This window comes from Peromyscus maniculatus, chromosome 7 (assembly GCF_049852395.1).
Source record: "Peromyscus maniculatus bairdii isolate BWxNUB_F1_BW_parent chromosome 7, HU_Pman_BW_mat_3.1, whole genome shotgun sequence".
NCBI lineage: Eukaryota > Metazoa > Chordata > Mammalia > Rodentia > Cricetidae > Peromyscus > Peromyscus maniculatus.
In genome coordinates, this window is record NC_134858.1 from 25,376,537 (window position 1) to 25,396,550 (window position 20,014).

The 20,014-nt window shown below is 41.7% G+C and overlaps 1 pseudogene; it reads left to right on the plus strand.

Moving 5' to 3' along the window:
* Positions 1-20,014, plus strand: part of LOC121831040 (non-selective voltage-gated ion channel VDAC1-like) — a 45,938-nt pseudogene that overhangs the window by 6,830 nt on the left and 19,094 nt on the right.

Below are 20,014 nucleotides of genomic sequence, written 5' to 3' on the forward strand. Positions count from 1 at the left end.
ATCAGAAAATAGAAAGATCTCCCATGTACATGGATAGATAGGATTACATAGTAAAAATACCAATCTTCTCAAATGCAATCTACAGATTCAATAAAAATTTCTTTGTCTCCTCTTCTACATTAGCACCCACCAATCTCACCATTCCAACCTCTGAGGAGTTTTGTTCCATTTTCTACAATTGTGCTATTTTCCTGTATGTGTTGTGGGGACCACTCATACAGAACTTAATCAGATGTTGCCTTGAGTTGTTACCCAGTGGTTTCATTAAGCTCTATTGTCAGATCCTGTAGGATAGGGGCCACATTTTGCATTTTCTGGGTACTCCCAGAACCCATTGCAGAGTACAACACACACACACACACACACACACACACACACACACACACACACACACACACACATTAGTAGATTCTGTGTGAGAGAAGGCAAGCACCCAGGCACCTTTTAATCATAGGAAAATTGGCCCACCTCCTCTCCAACAAATGTGTTCTCCACTCTCAGCTCTCTACTTTGGTGGGAGCGGTTTCCAAGGCTATGTGTGGGTGGACATATCTACTCCTCCTTTTGAAAGTATAGGGCTTAGCATCATGTTCTTTAGCTGCTTTGCTCAGGGAAACAAAAGGCTGTATTTCCAATTGCATCAATAGGATTGTCTGATGCTCACTCTCCACCACCCAGATCTTCCCTCAATTATCGAATGAACCCATGTCTGAGATACCAGGAGAGAAGAGTGGAAGAGAAGCTGGGAAATCCTGATGAGGTGAGAGTCATCTTATAATACAGAATGAAAATGTAGTAGGGACTCTTTTAGTAGTTTGCAAAAACAAAGATCTCTCCTCCAAACAGGGCTTTGTTAACACCTGTTGAGGAGGTGAAGACCACCCTGATCAAGCCTTTATTTAACACCTGCTGAGTGGATGAAGACCACCCCCAGCAGGCCTTTGTTAACACCTGCTGAGTGGGTGAAGACGACCCCCAGCAGGCCTTTAGTTAACATCAGCTGAGTGGATGAAGACCACCCCTCTCCAGCAGGCCTTTGTTAACACCTGTTGAGTAGGTGAAGACCACCCCCAGAAGGCTTCAGTTAACACCTGCTGGATGGGTGAAGACCACCCCCAGCAGGCTTTCCATCCAGCAGGCTTTAGTTAACACCTGCTGAGTGGGTGAAGACTACCCCCAGCAGGCCTTTGTTAACACCTGTTGAGTGAGTGAAGACCATCCCCAGTAGGCTTCAGTTAACACCTGCTGAGTAGGTGAAGACCACACTACCCCCAGTAGGCTTCAGTTAACACCTGCTGAGTGGGGGAAGACCACACTACCCCCAGGAGGCTTCAGTTAACACCTGCTGAGTGGGCGGTGAGTGTGGCTCCTGCAGAGGCCATGTCACTTTACTTTCTCCATATAGAAAAAATAAAGACAACAAACAAACAAAAAACCTAAATCTCTAAATCTCTGCTCCTTTCTTGACTCCAAAAGTAAATCTTATAGATAAGCTTTTATTTTCTTCTATTATTCTTTGTTGTACTGAGTCTTGAACCCAGGGAATTGCACACGCTAAGCAAGTTGTCCTTCCACTAAATTATAACCTATGTAACTGAAAGTTCCTAGAAAAAGTTTTCCAGCCTTTCTAAATGGTTTGTGATGCTCCTACCCTTCCCATCCACTGGTTAAAGGGGCCCAAGTCCTTTACTGAATCTATCTAGAATTGATAGGAATTCTACATCGAGCTAGGCCTAGGCTGTATGCCACACTCCAGTGTTAGTTTCCTTCCTGAATGTTCCTCTGCCCATCCCTGGGTTCAGCCTCCTTTTATGTGTCATTTGCATGGCCAGACATTGGGATCTCTTTTGAATATGGCACTCTGTGACTTCTTCTGATGGTGGCAGGTTCTGAGAACCTCATTGTTAGATGAGTTCCTCTTGTGTGAACATCATGGAGCTATACAAACACGTGGTCTGGATGTCAGCCCCTCACCTTGGCCTCTTGAGGTTCCAAGACACGCAGGAAAGACCAGCTGTGGAAAGGCACTGTTTGTTTTCTCACTGTGCAGCCCTTTATATATGGAATCTGCCTTGTAAAAGAGATTGGCTTTGGATTCAGATATCCACCTGCCTCTGCCTCCACAAAGTCTTGAGACTTTACTCCAGTATCATGCAAGGGCCCACCCTCATATGTGTGACCTGTCTTCTACATGTACTTATACACATGCCTCTACATCTTCAAGATTGTTTCTGCCATTTATTCTTCATGTACCAGCATTATTCTAGCATCTAAGACCAGAATGCCTAGGGTGTAAATTCAAACAAGAATATCATTTATCACTTCATTTTGCATCCCCTCCAAATATGTGCATATTTTTGCAGCCTTACAAATCCAGAAATGGGGCTCCTTTGGTATCTAACAGGTAAGATACTGAAGCCATTGCCTCCATTTTATGCCTCAGTCTGTTCCTTGGTTCCAGTGAAATCCACCAGCTCACCACTCCTTGAGGAATCCCATGAGTCCTGACTACAAAGGCAATGAGTAGGATTATTCCTTCAAACATCTCTCCTCTTCCATCCTGCATTTTCTATAGATGTTCACTAGCACTTTATGAGCTCAGAGATGGATAGCCAACAGTTCTGGAGGGGAAGGAGAAGAGGTCAGTAACTGAGGAGTGGCTGGTGACAGAGCAGTTGATCTGATGGCTGTGGATGGAATACAGGTCTGGACTCCTAAAGCCAGGCCCAACCTTGAGCTGTGGAGCAGAGATGGGCTCTGGGTCAGGGGAGGGGTCTCTGCTCTGCTCTGTTGTCCTTTCTTAGAGGAGAAACTCTTATCCACACAGGTTCTTGTTCTCAAACTCTTCATTATCTCTTGGTATGTGTGTGACATGCACAGGGTGTTGTGTTTCAGTGGCTTATAGACATGGCAAGTTTATTCACATTGGCTAAAACTTTATAACAGAAAATTAGATAACTACAGTGTAAACGGGCAGATTCCTATAACACAGGAAGTAATATAGAGGTGGGAAGAAGCCAGAGGTGGCTCAACACGGACTCTGAGGTTGGGAGTGGGCATTGCTGCTTAGGGAACCCCTTTCCCTTGGCTGAGCCCTACTCTCGACCGGATGCCAGCTATGACAAGGTATGACTTGAGCACAGCCCACCCGACGGGTCATCCCCTTTCCTAGGAAGAGGGAATGTTTGTCTCTTTCTTTCTCCCCAGAACACTGCTGTCTACCCCAGAGCAGTTGAATAAATATTGAATGTTTTGATGAATGCACAAATGAATAAAACCATAGGGGAACTTTTCTTGTTGGTATATCAAAGATAGGTACTGGGAGCGATTCTAATTCTGCCTACCCAGTTTGCCCAACTGGGAAATTATTAAACCCCAGGAGTGTTATTCCAAGGTAGTGTAACTACACTTTTAGATGACAAATGAGCTGGAAGTGCTGACTTAAATTCAGATTTCATCATTTCGAGGTAGAAGTGTCCTCCCTACCCCCTTGACCATCTGAGAAATAAAGGAAGGTAGATGTGGTGACAGACTCAGGGGCTGTTGGTATCTTTCCAGGTAAGGCCATTTCTTTCCTTTCCTTTCAGCTGGGGCCAGATGGGTAGTTCTGTTCTGGGGAACAGAGTGTGGGGAACTTCTGCTACTTTCAGGTCAGCTTCATTCATAAAATTGCACCTTTACGCCCATGCATTTCTTCTCTGTCTTGAACCAGATGAGGATGGTGACTTAGGAGTCATGGACAGGGACAGGAAGGAGCCATACCTGAGCACTTCAGGAACAATCTTCTTGACCTGGATCTTGTGCTTGCTGCTTCAGGTGGGTGAGCTAAAAGCTCTGTGTGAGACTAGGGCTTGCAGTGGAGCTGGTGCTGTTAGAATGGATGTGGGGTGTAATGGTGCCACACGATGGAGAGAGGTCTCCCCCTACTACTGCAGGGCAAATTAAATGAAATTGCTCTCTGAGTGCTTTAGGCCTAATGACTTCATTATTGAAACTTTCAAAGTTGATTACTCAGAGGGTTTTTGTTTCTTTGTTTTCCCCTTCCTACTAAGAAAGTGTTGAGGTTGAAGAAAGAGAATGAAGGATTGATGGGAACTTTATTCTCATGGGGCCCTCACCTACTTTGGTTTCTTCTGAGTTTAGTTGGTGACCTGCCTCTAATATCTTGGGTATCAAAGCTCTCCTTGAAAACCAGACTCAGGGTTCTCCTGAACTTAGCTTGTTTTGGCTTAAGCCATTTCCTTCCCTTCCTTTGCTAGTCTATATTGCTTTCAATCATACTTTGCTATCCTACCACAAGCTGGTACTTAGTTGAGTTCATTGTGAAGGCCCTGAATGTGGAATTGCCTTGATCCAGATTGGACCAGGCACCGTGATTTACCCAGCGGAAGTCAGTTCTTTGGCAGTGAAACTTGGATTTGTCCCGGTTCCCTGAATAATGACAAGAAACCACCTACAGTGACGGAGACAGATGAGATGGTGAAGCCATAGCAAGTGTAGACTCCATCTCCCATCCCATCCTGAGTTATGCAGGACAGACGTCCCCAGTCACATTACAGTTGTGACAGCATCTCCTTTGCTAATGGGCTCCAGGTGCTTCTTCCACGCCTCATTAATAGGACATGCTTCACCATCTCAACGCCATAGTCCCAGGAGGAACCGAATCGGAGGAATCAGCCGCATGTCGACATCTGGATGGGATTGAAATGTTTACACTTGAATAATGTAGCGCACACACAGAGCCACTTACAGATATATCTCCTTAAGGACAAGAAATCGCACAGAGGAGGCTAGCTTAGGCTATTCAGCAACTATCAAAAACACCAACTTTGTGCAGAGCACTGAGTTATATGTGTTTGGAGAGCATGTGGAGACAGTTAATAAGGCAGAGGGAGGCTCTGTCTATACTTTCAAGGGTCTCAATGTCTAGTGAGCAAAATGGTATAGATACTTATAAGGTGGGAAGGAAAGACACCAGAGGCAGCTGGAAGTGGAAGCTTATGCGCTTGGAAGGATGAATAGAAGCTTGCTTGCCCGTCAAAGGCTGAAGATTGGTTTGGCAGGGGACACATTACACAGCTTTGGAACACATGATTTACCATCAGCAATGATGATACCATTTATTAACTGTGTACATACACATATGTATTTTAGATGCTGCATATTTATGGCCAATGATATTTTCCAAATCATTGTGGTTATGTGTGCAATCTAATTTTTGAAATTATATTCTTATAAAGTGATTAAATAAAGTAAATTTTATTGTGTTTTTCTATGATTTTACATGTTTATAGTGTTAATTAGAGAAAAAGAACAATGTTATGTCAGTCTACACAGCTTAATTTGAATACAGATAATATTCCCACCACAATAACATCGCTTCGGGAACATTTTTAATATACCTGGTACCCCACATTTCATTATCACAGTAAGCTAATTAATAACATATTGTTATAGCCATTTTAGGGATTAGGACTCTGGGGCTGGAAAAGGTTAAGTGGATTGCAAGTGGTCATATAGTTTAGAGATTAAAGGGAAAAAAAAGAAAAGTTCTCTAATAGATCTACACACTCATGGTAGTCATTTAATGAAGTCTTCACAGTCATGTGGTGGGGGAGAGGGTAGGTTTCAAAACAAATGGTGTGGCTCTGTTAGAATGCCTGAGGGAGGAACATTCAGCTCAAATCATGTGATATGGAAACACAGTAATTGGAGCTCCTGACAGTTATTGCTTCTGTATGAGGCCTTGTCTGTGCAGAAGCTTTGGAGAAGTTAGGCCTACCTTGTCTGTCTGTGGTAGTTCATGATAACTAAATCTGGAGTCTGTCTTCCTGCTAGAGAGTGTCTGTGTACCTAGGAAATGTCTAGGCAAAACTGGAACATAGAATGGAGACAACTCCTGACTGGAATGCCTCCTTTTGTGCAACAGATGTCCGTGTGACATGCATCTCCCAGAATGTGCCTCCACAAATGCTGGGATGACATAGACATCTGGAGGAGGGGGCACAAGATGCCACCAGAGACCATATTAACCACAACACATTGCTTGTATTATACTGTATATCTCTTGGTATTATCTCAAGTCTGGTTTATATCTAATGTAATAGTTTATACAATTTGGTTTAAATAGATTGTTTTTTTTTCTGCTTCTGTTTTTATTTGTCTATCCTGTTTTTGATGCTGCTCTTCTGCCTTCTTTTGGGTAACTCAAATGTTGAGTGTTATCTTAATTTATTTCCTCAATATACTCATTAAAATAATACTTTTATCGCTTCTTGGCCTTTTGGCTAATATCAAGTGTAAAATAATACTTTTTATTCCTTTTAGTGTTTTTTTTCAAGAATAACAATATACCTTCTTAACTTCTAAGTTCCACATAAATAAAAACTTATGCTTACATAAAAATCTGGGCACAAATGTTCATAGTGGGTTTGTTTATTATATTCTCAAATATAATATATTTGAGATACATCTGAAATATATCTGAATACAGCAAATATATATTTAAATGGATGAATTCTTAAATTGTGGTATATCTATGCCATGGAATACTACTTGGCAAAGAAAAGGGAGCAGATTATTGACATATGCAATCATGTGATTCTTCAGTGGATATTCTGAGTAGAAAAGCCAACCTCATAAGGTTATATACTGTCTATTTGTGTTTACATAAACTTTTAATGGCAGTATTTTAGAAGTAGAGACCCAACAGATGGTCACTGGAGATTAGAGAGCAGGAAGAGAGTGTTAAGTGTGGCTTTAAATGGGCAGCACACACTATCCTAGTGGTTCTATATCTTGACAGTGGTAATAGAAGCACACAGTTACACGTGTGATAAAATTGTATAGACCCATACATACAAGTAAGGGAACCTGAGTAAAAATATCTGATTATAAGAATGTCAATATCCTGCTTCTGATATAAAGTTTTATAATCCATTACATGGGAAACTAATAAGTAAGGGAATCTATGAGATCTCTCCGTACTGTTCCTCACTATGTGTAGAGACATGTTTTAGCTCAATGTTTCAAGATGTTCTGGTCTGTGCTTTGATTGCATTGTGGCATTCAGGCCTGTGGGACATTTTGCAAGCTGAGGTAGGAAAAACACCTCATGGCTGGGTGTTGAGAGGGAGAGGAAAGAGGCCACTTTCCCATAATCCCCTTTAAGGACATGCCATCAATGAACCAAAGATGTCCCAGCCAGCACCACCTTTTCAAGTTTCTGTCACCTTCCAAGAGCACTGAGTTGTTTGTTACCAAGCCTTTGGATACCTGGGCCTTTGGAGGACGTTTGGATCTAAAATGCAGCATTCCTTTTCCAACAGTGTGATTTAGTATCTCTGTTACTGTTGGCAAGCAGCTGGCTGAAGAGTCTCTTTCTCTACCTGTATAGACATCTGGGTCGGCAAGCCGTTCTTCATGTCCCTTAGTGTTGGACTGCAGCAGAGGCAGCTGGAGGCAGCTGGAAGCAATGGCAAGGGGCGCCCTCTAGTGCTGCCGTTCTGTGGCGGCCTGCATTATGAGGAACATGGACTTGAAGACTCATAGCTCTCAGGAACCAGGGTCTCGAACCTGCAGTCTCTTGTCTGCATTCCTTGCAGCCTTGATCTGTCCTTCTGCTCTCTTGTCTCCACTTCCTCCAACATCTCAGCTCCTCAGCTCCAGCTGCTTCTTGAGCTGTGAAACAGCTGGGCTCTCTCAACCCCGTGGCTGCTGCCAGGCTGACTCGGGAATTCCTGCTTCTGCTGGGACAGCACCTGGGAGCCAGGGTTGTGGACCTGAGTACCCACTGCTGCTCCGGAGCCAGAGAGCACAGGGGGTCACTCAGGACCTGGGCCCCAGGCACAGCTGGCATCACTCAGGGGTGGGCAGGGAGCAGGTGGGATTGCTAGAGGATTAGCCTCAGCCTTGCGTCTGTAGTTGTCAAGCAGGCCCGGCCGTTGCTAACACTGTCAGGGTTCGCTCAGGGGCTGGGGCCTGCAGCTTGGAAACTGGGTGCCAGGTGCAAGGAGGACATGGACAGGGACTGTCACCTTTTTGCCGCCTCCCCATTACCGCTCTCTGCTATCTCTACAAGGCTCTCCTTCCTGGTACCAGCTCACCGTTACTGACAGGAAGCAAGAAAAAAAAAAACAAAAACAAACAACCCACTCCAGCAAGACCTTTTGTCGGACTGAGTGCTGTGGGGCTGGGCAGGAGGGTGGGGACGAGGCACAGGAGGGTGCCCCCAAGGAGCTGCAGCCTGCTTGTGTAGCCCAAGAAGGGACGCGTAGATCCACCACAGCCATTTGTTTGGATCAACCACAGACTGCCTCTGATCACCAGTCACTGTCACTGCGACACGTTTTGGAAGATGATGGCCCTGTCTCTCAGAGACAGTAACGTGATCCCTCTACCAGGGCCAGTGATCTCCCTCTGGCCAAGGTGGAAACAGTTGCAGCGTCATTTAGAGTTTCTTAAGACTCGCAACAGTAAAATGACTATCACAGTCTGGCTCAGACAGCCCTGGCTGAGGCGGCAACCTTCAGGAACCCAGGCCATCCCGGCCAGTCTTGGCCTAGCTTTCTCCTCACATCTGTGGCGTGTTCCAGAAGGCTGGTGCTGATATAAGGGCTTCCTGGCTGACATTAGACAAATCGTCCTTTTACTCAAGGCACTCAGGGCAGCAAAGACAAGCAAAATAGTGGCTGTTTAGGGAGTCAAGCTGCCCCACCCCCAATATCTCTTCTTATTTACAGCAAAATTAACAGCAGGAGTGCTTACAGTACAAACTGAAATAACTCATCACTAACACTAAATAGTGATTACTAAACAGATTTGAAGAGTGTTTTAACAGTGCTTAACACATGCCCAGGGCCCTAGGGAGAGGTGGGCATGCTCATCTGCTTCATTCCTACAGAGTATTTATCCGTGGTGAGTAACTGTACAAGATACAAAGTTTCTGGTCATTTGTCCACAGATCAAAACATCAATGACACATGCAGCACATCCCAACCTGTGGCAATCATGCCGCCTCCCTTCAAGGTTCGGAGTCCTGTGCTTTGCAAGTCTTATCTAAGTGAATGCACAGACACCAAAGCTTGTTGTTACCTCCTTGTTTTCTATGGACAAATTCACATTTCACCCTTTACAAAAATAGTTCACGACAAAAGGGAAGTAAGAAAGGAAAAAGACATAATGGTGGAAGTAAGACTCGGAAGAACCTCAGTGGAACTGCAGAAGGAACACCACTGTAGGAATGTTGTGGAACATTATTTTAACTAGATAAGGATGTGTTACATTTGTTTCTGCTGCACTTGTTTAATTATGTAAAGATGTGTTGCATTTGTTTCATCTTGCCTGCCTGATTGGTCTACTAAAAAGCTGAACAGCCAATAGCTAGGCAGGAGAGGGATAGGCAGGGCTGGTGAGCAGAGAGAATAAGTAAGAGGAGAAATCTTGGCTCAAGAGAGAAGAAGGAAGAGAGAACAAGGGAGAAAGAGAGGGAGATTTCAGGGACCAGCCAGTCAGGCAGCAACCAGCCAGCTAGACACAAGCAGGAAAATAGGACATACAGATGCAAAGAAAGGTAAAAAGTCCCGAGGCAAAATGTCAATGAAGAGAAACAGGTTAAATTAAGTTGTAAGTGTGGTGATATTGTGTTCCCCAAAATATTGTGCACCCTAATAAACTTATTTGGGGTCAGAGTCCAGAACAGCCACTAGATAGACATAGAGGCCAGAAAATGGTGGCACACACGCCTTTAATCCTATCACTTGGGAGGAAGAGATCCATCTGGATCTCTGTGAGTTTAAAGCCACACTGGAAATAGCCAGGCATGGTGACTCATGCCTTTAATCCCAGGAAGTGATGGCAGAAGCAGAAAGGTATTTAAGGCATGAGGACGAGGAACTAAGCCTGGATAAGCTTTTAGGCTTTTAGCAGCAGCAGTTCATCTGAGATTCATTCTGGATGAGGATTCAGAAGCTTCTAGTCTGAGGAAACAGGATCAGCTGAGGAATTGGTGAGGTGAAGAAGCTGTGACTTGTTCTGCTTCTCTGATCTTCCAGCATTGATCCCAATACCTGGCTTCAGGTTTATTTTCATTAATAAGACCTTCTAAGATTCATGCTACATATAAGACCTAGTGGGACAAGCATAAGATAAGGTCAAACATTCATAATTAATAAGTCTCCATGTCATGATTTGGGAGCTGGTCGGCGGCCCAAAAGAAAGCCTGGAACATGGGAATGTTGACATTACTATCTTAGATACCTTCCCACATGACAAAAGAACTCTCAAATAGTTCTTGACATTGAACACATAGAGGATCAGATACAAAAACCAGCTAGTGCTTAGGAAAGAGAATATACATTTTCTAAGGACAGATAATATGCCTTAGAATGTGTGTCAAAAAACATGAAAAGAAGGCAAACACCTGTAAAGTTATGCCCAATAATTTGACTTTCATAATAGGAGAACTTGCATTCCCAACATTTCTAACACCTTAAATTAAAGTAAATCAAATAAATGTTAATTTTATCATTCATTTTCTTATATATTCATGTAATCAATAAGAAGAGTCGACATTTAGAGAAAAACGTTAGAGAACAGAACAGCCACCATTTGACATGGAATATTTAGTTCCCTCTGTGGCTTCATGTGTCCAGTTTCCTGATCTCACATAACGGTGGCAGTGAGGACTACTAACAGTCTGAAAGATTTGTTCTTTGAATAAATAATTAGAGGGGGGAGAAAGCCAATACATTTCTCTGGTGGTTTGATCTAGCTCCTCTACTCTCTCATATTTGAACACTTGGTCCTCAGTTGATGCCTATTTGGTTATGCCAGAGGAAGTATTTCTCCGGGGGGGGGGGGGGGACGGGATGCAGGCGTTTGTGTCATTCCTGGCTTGCTCTCTGTATCTTGTTCACAGTTCCAGATGTGAGCACTCAGCTCTTTCTGCTACCATGCTTGGTGTCTGCTACCATACTCTCCAACATGACGGTGATGGACTCCAACCCTCTGGAACTGTGAGTCCCAAATAAACCCTTCCTTCTATAAGCTGCCTTGGTCATGGTGTGATATCACATGGGTAGAAGAGTGTCCCTCTACAGTTTGCTGTCAGTCATCAGCACCATGGACTAAACATCTACTGGTGAAAAATACATTCGAGTTTAGTTCTTCCAAATGTGCCTTGTTTCTGAAGGATATGTATATATCTGGTTACAGCACTCTAGACTGAGAGCTATTTTCTTCTAGCATCTTTAAAGATGCTGCATTGTTTTCTGGCCTCCCTTGTTTCTGACAAATCAGAAATAAATTCAATAATCCTCCTTGCTGTGCCCCTATATGCACCATGTCCCTTCCCTCCTCCACTGCCCAGAGCTGTGTCATGATGTTGTCTTTGACTTCGGTTTCTAGCAGTTTCCATCTAACTGCTCACCGAGGCCTTTGTTCTATTTGTCTTGCTTGGGCTTAGGAAACTTTGCATCTGAAAGCATTTTTTTTCTCCCATCAAATTCTGCAAGCCTTCAGCTACTGCATTTCTATGCATGGACTATTGTCCGTGCCCCTGCCCCCTCTTTTCTTTTCTAATACCTGTTCTATGTATGTTAGAAGGTTTAACATTGTCCCAAGAGTCCCTGAGGGTTTGCTTATCTCCTTTCCTTCATTTTTTGCTCTGTTTTAAATGCATGCTTCTATTTATGTAACATTTTGAGATGATAAGATTTTAGGAATGAATTTAGGAATTTGGTCATTGCCAATGTCTAGGAAAATGCCTGGGGAAAGGGAGAAGTGGGGGGCAAGCAATGTACCATGGTGACATGAGAGATTGTTTAGAGGGGTGGAAAGAATCTGAATCCTGACTGTGGTGATAGAACCAAGAACCTACCCAGCTGGCGAAATTTTACAGACAAGTTGTTTATATTTTTTTGGTTTAATCTTGGCAGGTCACATGGATCTGAAGATGTATCCATTGTTTCTAGATTTTCCAGTTTTATGGAATGTAAGTCTCTAAAGTACTCCCTTAGTGATTCTCTGCATTTCATTGGAATCTATGGTAAACTTTTATTCATTTTGAATTTTCTGGATTTTGGTTTTCTTTTTCTTTTGATTGGTTTTGATTGGGGATTGTCAATCTTATTTTTCTAAAGAACCAACTTTTTGATCAATTCTGTGCATTGCTCTTTTAATCTTCATTTTATTAATGTCTCTCCTGATATTTATCATTTTTTATTGTCTACCATTTCAGGTTTGGGTTGTTCCTGTTTGTCTAGGATGCTGAGATTCTTTATTATACTATTTATTAGAAATATTTCTGAATTTTTAATGGAAGCACTTATATCTATAAATTCCCCTCTTAGGATTACTTTAACTGTATCCTAAAGGTTCTGGGAAGTTTTTATTTCATCTTCATTTATTCTAAGAACTTTTAAATTTCTTCCTAATTTTCTTTTTTCAATAACCCACTGTCATTCAAGAGTATGCTGTTCACTCCATGTGTTTGTGTAGATACTGGTTTTATTACACAATGATCTGATAAGATACAAGAGGTTATCTCAATTCTTTTGTATTTTGTAAGACTTTATTTGTGGTCTAAAAAATGAATTATTTTAGAGATGGTTCCATAGGCTGCTGAGATGAATGTATAAGTCTGTATTAGTTAGAAGGATTGTTCTGGGTATATCTGTGGAGTGCATTTGATATAGGATGTAGTTTAAGTCTGAGGTTTCTTTGTTGACTTTTAGTTTGTGTGACCTATCTAAACATGAGTGGGGTATTGAAACACCCATTATTGTTGTATCAAGACCCATCTGATGTTTATGTTGATTAATATTGTATTTTTATAAAATTGGGACCTCGGCTTTGTTACTTGTATATTTATTTACAAATTGGGACCTAGACTTTGTTACCTGTGCATTTACAGTCATTTCTAGGTGATTTTTTTCTTTATTCATGCATTTAGTGGCCCTCTTCTCTCTTTGGACTAATTTTGGTTTGAAGTCTCTTTTATACGGTATTAGAATAGCTATACCAGGTTGCTTTTTGTTTACATTCACTTTCTAAGTGTCTGTGAGTTTCTTTGCCTGTGAGGTGTGTTTTTTTTGTGATGATAGATAGTTGCATCTAGTTTTTTTAATCTAGTAAGTCAGTCTGGATACTTATTGGAAGTTGAAACTGTTTCTAATGTAGATTATTATTGAGAGCTATTTCCTTATTCCTATAATTTTTATGATCATCTTCACACTTGGCTGGGTTATTATTCTTATTCCTCTATTGTTATTAAAGACTTGCCTGTTTACTTTTTGGACCTAATAGATTTCTTCCTAGTTATCCTTTGTTCAGCTAGGTATTGGAGAAATTATTTTGGCCACTCCACGTAGTTAAAAGGATATTTATTTAATGGTGTAACTCACAAATTAAGTAATGGGTAGGTCGCAGGGTCTGGGGAAGGTGTAACGCAGTCCAGCCGTGTTCTCCGGAGCTCTGCACAGTCAATCTGCACCGGTCAGCGTCCCGGCACCGAGAGAGCGCCCAGCGAGAGCGCTGGCCCATCCAGCTCTCGGTTCCCCAGGCGCCTCCCCTCGCCCCGCCTTGTAGGCGTGACAGTTGCCAGAGTCTCAATGGGGGTTGGAACTTCCAGAACCAAGCTGGAATGGCTACCCACTACAGCTAGGAATGTATTCTTTACTGCATCACCATGATTAAGACTGTACTTCTTCATCCTCTGTATATACTATTCCTTTAAAAATCTTCCACAGAGCCAGCTTCATGGCTTAGTCTGTGTCCTTATTTCTCTATCACTTTTATAAGATAAATTTGCTATATATAGCAGTCTTGGTTTATAGTTATTTTTGGTATTTGGACTATTATATGTTGTGGAAAGGGTCTTCTCTGGTCATGTTGATTTGGAGTCCTGAATGTCTCTTGTATTTGTATGTCTGTTTCTTTCTCTGGACCTGGGTAGGTTTCTACTGTAATTTTCTTGACAGTTTCCTTCAGCTTCTCTTTTATCTCATGGATTCATAAGTCTCTCTTCATTGTGTACTGCAGGAGGCTGTGGTCATACTCGTTCATCTCATTTTCCTGTGTTTGTGTTTGATGTAAATTCCTCAACATTTCCCTGATGTTCTTCTCTCTGCTTCTCATGTCTGTTGGTGACACTTTCTTCTGACTTTTTATTTGATTGAGTTTTAATTCTTAACATTTCTGAAATTCCCTATTCAAATTTTCAATTTTCTTGCTGATCTTTTCTTCCATTCCATTGACTTTCTTATGCATATTGCTGATTTTCTCATTGATTTGTTGATTTCCCTCTCCAGTCCTGGATTCAAATCATCTGCTTGTTTATATTATCAGGCCATTGATAATTTTTACTAGACAACTTCTGAAGCCTTCATCTGGCATGCTACCTCTTTCGATGTCTTTGGGTTCAGTAGTTGAGGAACGACGGTCATGTGGAACAGCTGTACCATCTTACTTTCTTCTGGTTCTTCTTAGGTTTCTCTGCTGTCACTGTGCATCCATTATTTGTATATTTTTTTCTCATTTTGGGGGATAGGTGTTCTTATTGAGTAACCTGTGCTTAAAGGATTGATCTCCAATATAGTGAGGAGAAAACAAACTTCTATAGTATAAATAACATCCCACAATAGAAAGCATAGAAAATACTTAAAAATCAGTTAATAGCCCAGTAGTGCATCATCAGCGACACCACGGAAACTGGCAAAGCTAACATTGGTTATGAGAGGAAGGTGACAGTTATTTAGGGTAAGTGTAGAAAGAGTGAGTAAGTGAGATAAATTGAGGAAATGAGGAAAGGGAGAAACAGGAGAATAAATGTTCAATAAAAGAAAGAAGAAGAATGTTATGGAAAGGAACAGAAGAAGATGAGAGGAGAGAGAGAGAAAGAGAGAGAGAGAGAGAGAGAGAGAGAGAGAGAGAGAGAGAGATTAGGGAAAAAGTCAAAACCAAAAATTCTAAATGATGTAAAAGCTCAAAACCAAATTTTAAATAAACTTAAGAAGAGGGACAAAAAAGGAAAGAATAAAAGTATTCAGAACTAAAGAATGCTGAGAGTGGGAGAAATGGTCCTCCCCAGGGAAGAGCACACCAATCGGTTATCCAATGACAAATGGTCAGTCCTGAAAACACACATGTCAGTAACATTGTTTAGAGTGGGCTGGTTGCATTTAATTATCTAGGAAAACACACACACACACACACACACACACACACACACACACACACACACCAGCAATTACAAAAAAAAGGAGGCCATGAATTTAAAAGAGAGAAAGGGGGGTTGGAGGAAGGAAAAGAAAGGAGAAAAAGCTGTAATTTATTAAAATCTCCAAAAAGTTTTAAAGATTAGAAAAGAAGTAAGGTAAAATTAAAAATACCTGATGTAGAGAAGAGGGAAGAAGGAGATAATGGTTAAAAGGGAAAGAAGGCACTAAAAGAAAGAAAAGTTCCCCTAAGTGAAACAAAAGTGTAAATAAAAACCCACAAACATATGACAAGCACTGACAAGGAAGAGCACAGGGCGTTTTGGAAGGACAACACAGCACATCCCGCTTCTTGGAAACAACTTGCATTCCCGATGCAAACCACTGTGCATTCCGCTTTGAACTGATCAGTGTCTAGAAGTCAGAGGCCTAGTGCCAGCAAAGGAGAGCTAATTTGATATAATTTTCGCCCCTGGCAAGGCCTCTACGGGAGAGCTCCTGAGATCTGGTCATTTTTTTGCTTACTCTAAACTTTTCTCTTTCCATAAAAGACAAAGGCTGACAGCATCTTTTGATAAATGAAATGCAAGTACTGAAGGAATGAACATGGTTTTCATATACTGTATTGTCATGGCACAGATGGTTTCATGACACTATTAGCATGACAAGACAATGAAGTGAACATAAATAAAACTATTTTCTTGGTTCTATGATCAGCATCCTCGTTTTGTTTCCTGTTGCTGTGATTAAATACCCTGACAAAAGCAAGGGAGGAAAGGATCTGTTCAGCTTACAATTCCAGGTTGCTGTCTATCATTGTGGTGAAAGGCAAGGCAGGTGTCTGATGCGGTTAGCCACATCCACCGTTGAGGACCGAGAGAGAATGGATGCACCATTCTGACTTCTCAGCTTACTTCCTCTACCTTTCTCCAGTTCAGAATCCAAACCCAGAGAATGGTACTGCCCTGCCCAGGGCTGAGTCTTCCTGCATCAGCTAACATAATCAAGACAGCCCCTAACAGGTATTCCCACAGGCTAATCCTTCATTGAGACTTTCTTCCTAGGGAATTCTAGATTGTGTCAAGTTGACAGTTACAACTAACCACTGGAGTGGGTGGAAAAAGTTCTCCCAACCTTCAAAAAAAAGTCTTTTACTTGGGCTAATCTGAGTTAATCCAGGAGATACCTGGCAATAAGATCACAAATTTGGGAGTAGAACTAGAATTTTGAAATAAGTGTTGAGGTCTTCACATCTATAGAGTCTCCAAATTAATTCACTGAGTCTCAGGCACCTGTTACCATCTTCCTATCTTCATTTTAAGAGACATGAAAGGCAAATATGTCAAAACTGCAGCTTAAATTTTCATCTGCCTCCATTAAAACTTGATGTAATATAAACCCAATATAGTATTGATAAATTGTGTTAAAGCCAATAGAGTTTATCAAAAAAAATTGCAAGCATCCAGTACTTTTCTTCTCTCTCTCTCCCTCCTTCCCTCCCTCTCTCTCTCTGTCTCTCAGACAGACAGACACAAAAACACAAACACACACACAAACACACACACACATACATGCACTCACATCATTTTAGTATATAACTCAGGCTAATCTCAATCTTGCAATTCTACCGACTCAACTTCAGAGTGCTGAGATTATAGTTATGTGCCACCAGTTTCTTTTCTTCTGTTTTCAAATAATTCCACTGTAATATCATTATAAATTGCCCCATTTATTCACAGAACATAAAACAATAAGGAGTTGAATTTTTTTAACCTTTTGGCAGTAGTAATAACTTAAAGGAAGCCATCAGGAGAAATAGCTTGATGTCAAACTCTCTCTGAGATATTAAAATTCATCTCTATTTAAAACCTGAGATGATCTTTCCTAAACATCATCAAGTGTAGGATAAAACACAATGGTAAAGATGATGCCAACACATGGTGGTAGGATAAGGAACATCTTTGCTAAGACTCAGAGAACTCATCTATAAACCCTTAAGGCCTGAAGAACCAAACATTTATTTTAAAAGTCAGAATTGCACTTACAAATTCATGAGTCTATCAGAGGTATCTCTCAGGCCAATGTATATGAGCTCAAATTAAGAGACAATTTATTATGGAATATTGATTATGTCTGTGCTGTTCATCTACCACGGGAGAACAAGTCCCATCATGTTGCCATTCTTCTTAAAGGAAAGTGTTTCTCCTATTCCATCTTGATGTGTTTGTCATTGTATGTTTGAGATGACTATTTCTGAGCTCCATGCAGCTTCTCAAATGCATAGGTTATTATTATGTTCTCCAGAAATGATGCATGTCATGCGTGTGCAACTTTGTGCTGTGAGAAGAACATTGTTTGAAGTCTTCATCTGCATATAGCTACTTCAGTACATGACAACATGTGTTCATATTACATGTACAATGGTCATACATATATGTATAATTATTTGTAACATATATTTATATTGAGCTTATTTTATACACATACACACACAATACACTTGAGCTTGCTATTTATGTAGCCTATGGTTGCTGATGATTTCATCACCTTGATCTCTTAGCTTCGATTTAAGATGTTCTATTTCTCATCTGTTTATCTCTAATTTTTTTCTGTGTCAGATTCAAAATTTAATAACTCTTGTCTCCTTCTGTCTGTGTCTTCTGATCTAAACCCTTAAGGCATCTTAGCAGCTAACTGGAGAGATAAGCAGCATTCTTCCTGTAATTGGCAAAGTTAGGCACTCCATTTTTATTACAACTTTAAATCTGCCCAAACTGCCCTGCTGGCACAGAAATGCGGGACAAAACCTTATCTGGTAGGATTTCATCTGAATTGTTGGCTTCGTCCTGACTAGCCATTCAGAGCCAGGGCAGGAGCTCTCAGCTGGAAAATGAAAGGTCTGCCAGGAGGACTCACCTTTCCCACAGATACTCCTGGGTCCCCAGGTCCTCTGGTCTCACCTCTTTTTATTTGTCCTCAAGAATTATGGGGAGAGCTGGCTTCAGGGATCTGGTGGATGACTGATAGTATTTTAAGGTTGGTGTGTAAGAGTGGAAGGAACGGGGGACTAAACATGGGGTAAATGACTGTACTGAATGTGACTTAAGCTCATTGCTCTTCAAAGTGCTGCCACACACCCCCAAATGCAAGGTGCTCATTTTTTTAATGCTATGTGATCTTTGTGGTATAAGAAGGATTGCTTGAATAAAGAAGGAGGCTACACAGGAAGCCTGGGAGACAGACTCCAACCCAGTCCTAATATTCTGTTGCTTAGATTCCAAGTCCTGTGTGTGATATTTTTCAGTCAGAGAGACCTTTAAATCCCCATGGTTCCTACTCAGTTCTAAGCAGTGTGTTCTCTTAATTCCCATGGCAGACATTTTCTCACAAATTTGTAGGTTAAAAAGATAGGAAAAAAAAAAACCTTTCCAAAATATAAACCCCACACTAAAAAACAAAAGCAGGAAATGTTGAAGCTGGGAGCCTGGTTACCGTGACAACTAGGGTTTATCAAACTCCCCTCTCAGAGATCTGGACCTTTGCTTGAAATGGTTGCTTCTCTGATGGGCTTTGACCACCAGATTTGTGGCTCCAGCCAGATGTTTTGAAAGGGAAAAGTGGATTTGGCAATGTCCCACCTCCTGGGAGCATCATCTACATGACAGCTCTCAGTTCCTTTGTGTGGCTCCCATCTCCTACCCACTAATGTTCTGAGGAAGGCAGAGAAGGCCAGAGCATCTTGGCGATGGCCACAGAGAAGAGCATAAGGGACAGGGGAAGAATTATTTGACTGTTACAAGGGAAAGGTGCTAGGGCTGTGTAAGAGACTTTCCTGTTCTTTCTTCTCAACAAACACTCCTGCTATTTCCTCCCTCCGGGAACAGTTAACCATACCATATGTATTTATTTCCTAGTTGGAATAAAACTAAAAAGAAGTCAGGTTTTTGTCTTTATGGTTCTTATTGTCTCATTCAGACACCAGGGATAGGATCACTTGATCATCGGGCATCACTGGAGGATAACAGGCAATATATTATGAGCTTCTAGGAAATGCTGAAGATAGGTGGCTGGAGCGGGTACCACTAAAGCTGAAGAACTGGGGCTGGTGTACATGGCAGATGACATAGAGCTACAGCTGCTCTCTCAGGCAGCTATAAATAAAGGTTGGAAGTGGTAAGACCTAAGGGTTGAAGATTTGTGTGGGGCCATAAATAAGTGAGGGACATCTGTTGGGTCCAGTGCTAGGTGTTTTTAAAGTAAGGCTGAAAACTCCGTGGGCCACTGAAGGGGTGTGAGCAATGACAAGGTCACACATTAGGTTGTAGGAAATTTAATTCAATGGCAGGGCACTGCAAAGAGAGATATCGAGAGGCAGACCCAAACAGAAAGCTCACATGATGCTCGACTCCTTTGATGTATTTATTGTCTTGGAAGGCTGTTGCTTACAAGATGCTTAATGGAGCAGAGGCATTGTAGAGCCTCAGTTTCCCCAAGTTTTTGCAAGAATCTGATGCTTTGTGGTTCGAACTGTGGTCCACCAGATGCACTTTTGGTTTGCATGTCCCAAGAGCCATTTTCTGATTAAGTCTAATATGTACACATCCACGAGCATCACTTGCTTCTGGAAATGGAGGTTTGGCATTTTCCCTAGCAGGGGATAAGTCATTTGGGCTGTCCATCCTCAGTGACTACATTGAGGCCCATCTCTCACCAGGTGGCAGAATCCTGTGCTTTCCACTGGAGAGATCCCCTTGGAATAGAAGACAGCTGGTGCCTGCTTTGAGCATTCAACACAGACG